Here is an 8638-nt window from a genome sequence, read left to right as displayed (position 1 = left end):
AGGAACGTGTTTCGAGAGCTCGGCAAGCGACTGCTGCATTTTCATAGCATATAACGTTGACACTTCACCTTAGACAAAACACTATACCCTAGTTAGGTGCCTATACACTTAAGAACATATCCTTCAAGGCAAATTCGTTCTAGTAATGCATCCTTCAGTTGCGCCTCCAATCTGTCCGATCTGAGTGAGAGGAATAGTTGGCCTTTGGCCAAATGCCAATACTAAACTGCTCGTAGACAGTAACCTCGTGCTTATGCCTGGTCGTTACTAACCATGAACGGTCGACATGTAGGATTTAAATCACAGTTGTATTAGCAATAATACGCAAGGAAAGGCATATGTACAGCAGATATACCATGGTTTTGCCTATTCGTGTAACTGCGCGAGATCGAAACCCCTGTTTTAAGCTTTAGACGACCTGAACTTATGACTCACGTTTTCTTAGTTAATTCAAAGGACCAAGAAATCTAGAGTACTAAGAGCGCAACGTTCGTTGATACCCACTGATGACAGCGTTCTAACAATCATTAAAAACCACTTTCTCTTTAAATTTACGCAGCCTTAGCCTAGCATGCTGACCTGTGGCTTATAGAAAACTTGTACCTTGCCTGTTGTACGTAGGTTCAGATCGCTGACTTAACGTTCCATTCCATGCAAAAACACGCTGCGTTACCCACAATTAACGAGCCTTCGCTGGACACTGAAAGGCCGTCAGTTCTAGTCGTATCACGTAACGGTAATGACGTCTTTAACAGACAATTCGGCAAGCCGACAAATTCAAGCAAATAGTTCATAGAGAATCTGTCATCTAGGTTTCATTTTATTATCTATTATATCAGTGTAAAGTGTTGAGTATATGGCCTACTAAAGGCAAAAAGTTTTCAATTGTAAAAACTGTGAGCTTTAAGTACAAAATAGAAGGGTAAGCAGTACGTTTAATATTGTTCAAAATTCGTATATATTTTTTCTCAGCGTGGTGTCAACAATTTCCGCTGCAAAGCGTCTTATAACAGAAAAATTCAATGAACAGAGTTCCATTAGTATGCACTATCCTGTTGCGTCCATTATGTTAACATAGTTACAATTTTTAAAGCCGCAGAATCTAACGGCGACACTCACACGCGAACTGGACATATACCTAGGACAGCAAAAGGACACAACTTACAAAATCGTTTTATAGCCCAACTTACGTCATATTAGTCCAGTCACATATTTCGACTGCTGCTTGTAACTGAAAACGTTGTGAGTGGCCGTTGTAATGTTACCTTTTATCCCAATCACGTTACGTTAACGCCAACCGCTAAATATAGTCGTACAATTATTTCCCTAAGGATTTATAGTCCGAGCGCTAATCAGAAAGCAACGAAAAATAGAGCTGGCCTAGTTATTATCGAGGCGGCTTTCATCAAGCGGATGTCCGGATTTGACAAAATTATACATTTGCCTCGATCTATGGCTCTGGGCGTGAACTCTTCATGGCCATATACCGAATCTCATTTCCCATAGCAGAACTCCCAACGTTTGCTTAAACTGAATGCAGCACTATGCCTTCTCATCATCTATTCGGTGTTACAGATTTACTGAATATGGAACAGGATCGATGACAGTCAGCAGCTATAACAAGCACCTCTGCGACCAGGTAGGACCGGATGGATTAACCACTGTATCTATGTTGACCAATGATGTTACTATCAACAAGTTAGTTTATTTGATAGAGCCGCTATGTAGCAATTCTCTTCTAGGACAAACAGAAGCTTGTAATGAAAATATTACTAAAAATAATTCTCTATTTCTCTCTAGAAGAGAAAAAAAAACAAAATATTAATTGACATGTTGTCGATAATACTAGGTATTTATTTATATTTATTTTTTTATATTTATTTATATATTTAACTCGGTGTGCTTAAGGCGAACATGTATAAGAATCTAATATGGCCGAATATTTATCTGAGCATTATAAGCAGCATGTAGCATGCCAATATATGTGTTATCCCAAAAAATGTGTTTTTTCATGGGCTGATGTAGTTTTATTATGAGATTGGTTAATTATGGCACTTAGTTGAAGATCTTGACTAGGCTGATTCTTGCCGGTCTTAGCCGACTTTTTCGGACCTGGGTACTGTTGAAAAAGTTGAATGAACATATGGCTCCTTTTTGAGCTTTATCCTATAGGGACAACAAATTCTACTTTAAAAAATCGGACTTTTACATTTACTCGATTCCGGCGTAAGGTGGTGATTTTTGCAAGAATGGTAAAAAAGAGTTTTACAGGTCTATTTGAAATGCTAAGAAAGGTAGAGTATAAAAACGAATACGGTTCTAGAACATGATCGTTGTAATATACCAATGGTGTGATAACATACTAATAGTTGATTTTCAAATGGGTTACAAGAATTTGGGTTACATAAGGTGTTAACGCCTCGCAAACTTGGGGGTTTCTCTTACATATACAAGCCAGGTGAAACTTTTTTAGGCTGTGTATAGGTCGAAATAAACTAGTTATTCAAACTAGTTAGGGATATACTTCAGTGGGAAGACGCGGCCGTTGGGATATTTTTATTGGGTTAACTGCAACAAAATAACAAATTTACTGATCTATCACTGCAGGGTAACTGTAACTGAGAACACGAAGTAAACGCGATTGCTGAGAAACGAAGGTTGACTGAATCATAGGAATCAAACAACCGTCAGTAAATAATTGACACGGGACAACGAAGTACATGCAGTACGGTCCGTATGATGGTTAAATTTGCATATAAAACCCAAGTACCTTGACGCTTACCACCAACCTTGAAGCTGTAAAAACACATTGTTTAGTGCTAGGAAGAGCCAATCACCTGAAGCAGTAGTTAACGGCAGTGACGCACGTAAACCCCGAAACATTTGAATGCAGCACAAATTTAAAGGGGGTAATGGAATGGCTATACAGGTATAGTGCTCCACCTAAACCATAGTTTCTATTAAATAGAGTATAACCCTGGCCAGGGTTGCTAGCCTTAGAATAGGTAGCCGAAGCAAGCCAGCATGATCCTCAGAGCATTACAGTACGACAGCGGAATGGAAAAACGATAACTGTAGCAGGATAGCATTGGGCTGCTACCTATGCTATAGCCTACGCAAGGTCAGATGTATCATCAAGTTGAAGCGCGATGACAATACAGGTGCGCAGGGCAAAGTCCACTGGCCTGTCTAGTATATATCTAAACGATACTCGGAATAATGGTACCGTATAAATCAATACTACAGTATAGGTATGATCTTTTTTCTTTCTTCGTGTCTGGATGCAGCTGTACGTATTACGTGAACTATTAGTCGTCTGTTTTCTGATCTTCAGCATATTGCCAACCCGTAGAACACGGCCCTCAATATTCTAGAATTTCGCTCAGCTAATTAAAAAGGTTACACTATCAAATAAATGAAAGATGTTTTTCTTACTTTCCAGATCTAATATATTTTAAATGGTCTTGAGCGCTTCTCCGATGCACTTCTGCATGCAAGCGGCACCTTCGCGGAAAACTGGAGCAGAAATATTATAGTTCTACACAAAAAAAAAGATAATATAGAAGCAAAACGTATGCTACCGGTCATATTTCTAATCTATTTTGCACGTACACTAGTGTGTGCATTAGAATGTTTTTATTAACATATTATATATATATATATATAAACATAGTAACATAACGTTAATAAACTAATCCATGTACATTATCCACAAAACAACTAAGGATAACATTCAAGGCATCCACATAAACAAGACTGATTGTAAAGGGGTTATACTAGAAACCATAAAGCATATGATTCTTTATTTATAGAATAAAAACTTTATTTTTACAAGACTCGCAGCTGAAGATTTATTTATTGTTGTTATTATTAATGTATTTCCTCACAATAGCCGCAAGTTCGATTCTTGTTTTTTCCTGTTTCCTGTTTGTCCTAAAACAAATGTCTGAAAACTATGTATTTCCAAAAATTGTAATTCTAAAGTTTACCGCAATCTAGGGATATAAAACAAGATCAGTTCGGCGATGTCACTAGTTTGCTTAGCGGGACTCGGAGTCACGCTGCAAATTTCTTCGAGGAGACGGCCCAGAAGAGGATTAAAACCTACTGAAAAATCGATGATTGCAGATGGCCCTTGGAATCGAGTGCGTTCATTACTGCAAGCTGAAAACAATGAAGCAACTCCTGTGTTAAGATCTCATGAGCCGCAGCAGGGATACATACAGTACGAGCTCATTTTCACTTAGAGCTAAAGTGATAAATGATTGAGCGGGAGAATCCGTAACCTAGTTTAGGTCTAGACGAACGTAAACCGAGAGCCACGTCAGAGAATTTTACGGCTAGCTTGTTGGATCAAGTACAGCGCTCTATGGGGAACGTAAGACTGATATAAACGAGCTGGTTTCTGCTTCAGAATGTAAACAAGTAGGCGAAAGTCGTTTAGAATTCAGACGTCGCCATCTGGAGGCTCATCAAGATGTTCTAGTGCAAGATCTATGCTGGATTTGCGAATAGTACAAGCGTGCCGTACATTAAGCAAATGCTCCCGGACCAGAAGAAATACGTAACTACGGTCCGCAACTGTACAACCACGATGTCTAATTTTGCCGAATCATCTGTGACCATGTCGAATTGCTTCCCGCCGGGATAGAGATTCAAGGCGTTCACTAACATATCTAAGAAAAACCCACGTTGATCTTGGTAAGAAAAAGCATATCAAAAAACATGCCGGCAATATTTCTTATTGCAAAAGTGTATTATGACTTAGCACAGAGTAGGCTGACTACATCTGAAGAACTCCTGCCAAAGCGAGAACCTGTCGGATGGCTACCTTTCTGCTGGTAGCAGAAGAGGCGTACCGTCAGCAAACCACGTGACAGTCTGCTATCTATGAGCTTCCCTCATAGTCAAGAAGCTTTTTTTTTTTCTTTTTTTAACAAACCACCAGTTACCGGACGGGGTAATTTGCGCTTGTCGATAGCTGCAGGCAATTTTTTTTAAAAACGATCACTTTTTGTTTAAGACCTGTTAATTTCTTCGAAAATGACATTACGAATTCTAATCGCAGTCGTAAACAGGGACTAGAATAAAAACACAGAAAATCTCATTGAAAGTATTTTGAAGAACATTCTGAGTAAGCTCACACGATTTAGTTAATAGGGATAAAAGACACACAATATATCGAACGTATAGGAAGTGGCGCGACTTTCGATAGTGTGTATAACCAGGGAACGCCATGTTATGACTAGACCTAAACAATAACTGACACATATCGAGGTAAAACAACGTGGAAGCTAGTTTGGCATATTTGTTAAGCAATTTCTGCTACTAATCGAAAGGTCGTTCACATGTATCAGCACTATTCGCTCATATGTTGGCGTTGGAGGTTCTTTTTAGCGGCGCAGCAAAATCAATAGCACTTTCAAATATCAGAGTCTTTGATGCCGGACACAAGTTGTGCCAAAATAAAGGACTGACATCGAGTTGAGCATAGAGTCGCGAGTTGATCAAGTGACAGTTAAAAGCTTATTATTTCTTAAAGGTACAATTACCCGAAGCGTACGAGCCATTGTGCAACAAATGCTGGAAAAATATGAAATAAACAACAGAAATCTAGTTCGAATAAAGAACGAAGTCCACTATGATCTTTAACAACGATAGCTTTTCTGTTGTTTGTAACACGACCAATATTGAAGTCCAAGCAGATCCAAGGAGAAACGCGGTCACCTAAAGCAGGTTATGAAATGAAATGGAGGAAAGTACTTCCGAAGAATCAGGACAAGTTGTGAGTTATCTAGATCAAAAAGTTGAACCGAACACCGTCCTTTCGTTTTTCTCTACACTTATCAGTCGTGTGAAGCTTGAAATTAAGTTTACGAACTCCTCATGGAAGCACAACCGAATTTGCAGGCCACCAAAGTCGGAGCTAGAAAAACATCTGCAGCTTCTTATTGCTGAGCGTAACAAATGTAATCAACTTTGCAACGATAACAATAGCATATCCGAAGAAACCCAAGAGCTGAACACCTTGACGCAACGAGAAGTTCTCGAGCTATGCGGTACTCTAGTCTTCGACACACTGGGACTTCGTAGTAAAAAGCACAAGTCAGGGCAGTACCACGTTTCGATAACGCGGGATACAGATGCTGCAGAGGAACACTGGTGGCAGGACTTTCGGGTATTTAGGAGCCGGTTTTCGGCGAGAATTATTAAAGTGACAAGTGAACAAGGGTGTGTACGGGCGATGCCTAGCACAGTGGTGAAAGTGAATTTATACAAGTACGAAAGGCGCCTCTTTTCGTCCAGAACTTCTAATCGGCACATCGGAACGTTTTACATGCCAATTGAAGATCTTCTACGTGTAGTCGATGTTGATCTACAGTCCGAGGAAACCGACCTCGTCCTGAGCATGACTAGTGTCTGGATGCCGTCCGTCGGACATTGACTATTCGACCGTTGTGCTCTACCTCTTTAACCCATTTGCAAGTGTAATTACTCTAACACCTGCACCTGCTCCATTTAAGGTGTCGCGATGTTTACCGCCAGGCGATAATATTGTTTGTGCTAGAGAACCCAAAAATCGTACTGTCCAAAGAGGTAGTTGCAGGTAAGTGGATTCTGGGACACTGGCCCAGAGTAACAAGCGGATGACAAGTGACTAGGTTAACATAACAGATTCAAAAATTAAAATTAGACATCCGCACAATAAATTATGGAAAAAGGTAACCATTTTGCAGCCCCTTCTAATGTGCACAGTCTTATTAATGAGACATATAATCTTTAGTCTCGTTATGGATATAGCTACAAAAAAATACCATTAAATAATAGATAGGTAGTATCAAAATAAACGAAACAACTAGACGAAAGTACATTACACAGTAGAGTGGAGGCAGCTTATTGTAAGTCCTATTTCACAAGGTACGAGATTGACCTTCAAAATCTAACTAAATTTAACAAAAAGCGTTCGCTTAGCGGCTACGCGAGATACGCTGGGCTCTGGAGACTTAATTATGAATTCGTACATGTCATATAACGTTTTTGTAACACTTAGGCCAGGTGAAACACGTACGAAGCTTTCAATTGACTATGTTTGCTATTTCTATTGTAATAAAAAGAACTAATGTAATAACTTCTAGGTGATTTAAGTAGCGTCAGGCATCATAGATTTACAATCTTCGACCTGGAAGGCCCTAGGAGTTAGAGCGATCGGCTCATTTGACAGGCCGGCCAGTCAGCGACTTGGTCTCACAAGAACCCTGATGACTTACATCACCCAAGTATGATGCCTTCCTAGAGCTTTTGTGTCCCAGTAGGACACAGCACGGACGACCTCTCCGTGTTAGGTCGCCATAACAGTTCAGCATGCGAAGCGACCCCAGAAGAGCAACTTGCAGGACGGCAATGGACTTTGCTTTCGACTACAGGAATCGGAAGGCGAAGCCCAATCTTTTTGCATTGTGTTGTCGAGTGCACCCGAGAGAAGACACTTCTATCCGACGAGTCCTTAGAACCGTGGAGGCATTGTGCTCCTGGAGCGTTGCCCGAAGAGCTCTTGGATTTCTGTAACTGTCAGTGTGTCAGATTAGCGGGCTCACTATCCAGAGTGCAGAAAATTGATCTACATCAATCAACTTCAACTGAACTCATCAACGTAGTGGTGCATGAACTCATGAAATTCAGTCAACCTCTAAAATTAGACAAATGGGAGCCGTAAAGTTACCAGCTTCATTGGCAGCCATTGAAACGAAATTGAGAACAGTATGAATTGTTCGTTATATGCTAGATAAGTTCTGCAATTATAAAGCTTTATTTGTAATGACGACAATGGGCGCTGGGCAAATATCCAGTCTTCAAGATGTTATGCTTCCTATTTTCCGAGTTCATAACGTCAGGAATCGACTTATCGTAATCAGTGCCAAAGGTCGTCCATTGTGGTTCAAAATAAACGAAGAATGCAGATTGGGTGCTAGAAGACTCGTGCAGAAATAGGTGATTAGCAAACAAGGTGGCTTGCGCTAAAAATATCCAGTAGCATATCCGCAAGAAACCGCTTTGTGCAGTAGCGGTCCGTCGTACATTTTAACAATATATGCGATTCCACCTATCGTCGTTGTAGTGTTAAGGAGCAAGCATAAGTTTCGTCTGTGTGGGTTTTGATATATAACAATGTTTTATACACGCGTTCTGTGAAATTTAAAAGGAGCCATAAGTAGTTTAACACAGGTGAACTAGTATGTAAAAGAAGGATGCGTTTACTATAAGACAGAGAAGGTAATGCAGAAGGGTTCCAAATCCATTGGAGTTCGTTGTCGTACTGTAGACCGTGTGAATGAGCGAACTTGACGTACTTGATTCGCTTTCCTCATTTAATACTATGGTAGGCAATGCGATCAATGGTACGTTGATTTTCAACGTACCATTGATACGCAGGGTACTCAACTAAGAGGTCCAAAAGATCAAATCGGCTTTCGAGCAGCTTTACTAGGTCAGTAGGAGCCAAGCAGTCATGAATATAGACCAGGCTCAATTAGAAAACCATCTAGCTCTTTACACTGCCATATTCAACTGGCTATAAAAAGAGAAGCTGAAGATAATCATAGCTACCCAACGTGACGACCTGCAGAGGTCCACTGAGCGT

The 8638-nt window shown here is 40.2% G+C and overlaps 2 long non-coding RNA genes across 2 annotated transcripts; both read left to right on the top strand.

Moving 5' to 3' along the window:
- Positions 1–1352: 1352 nt before the first annotated feature.
- Positions 1353–3840, top strand: LOC111270103 (uncharacterized). The gene is made up of 3 exons (XR_002686135.2): positions 1353–1639; positions 2608–2929; positions 3443–3840. It is a non-coding gene; the product is annotated as an uncharacterized LOC111270103 (long non-coding RNA).
- A 1685-nt stretch (positions 3841–5525) lies between these two features.
- Positions 5526–7964, top strand: LOC147752164 (uncharacterized). The gene is made up of 2 exons (XR_015314847.1): positions 5526–6607; positions 7137–7964. It is a non-coding gene; the product is annotated as an uncharacterized LOC147752164 (long non-coding RNA).
- The last annotated feature ends 674 nt before the right edge of the window (positions 7965–8638 follow it).

This window comes from Varroa jacobsoni, unplaced genomic scaffold, assembly GCF_002532875.2.
Source record: "Varroa jacobsoni isolate VJ856 unplaced genomic scaffold, vjacob_1.0 scaffold_1445, whole genome shotgun sequence".
Classification (NCBI taxonomy): domain Eukaryota; kingdom Metazoa; phylum Arthropoda; class Arachnida; order Mesostigmata; family Varroidae; genus Varroa; species Varroa jacobsoni.
The sequence above is the reverse complement of the archived record's forward strand: the minus strand, read 5'-3'. Positions and strand labels throughout refer to the sequence as shown.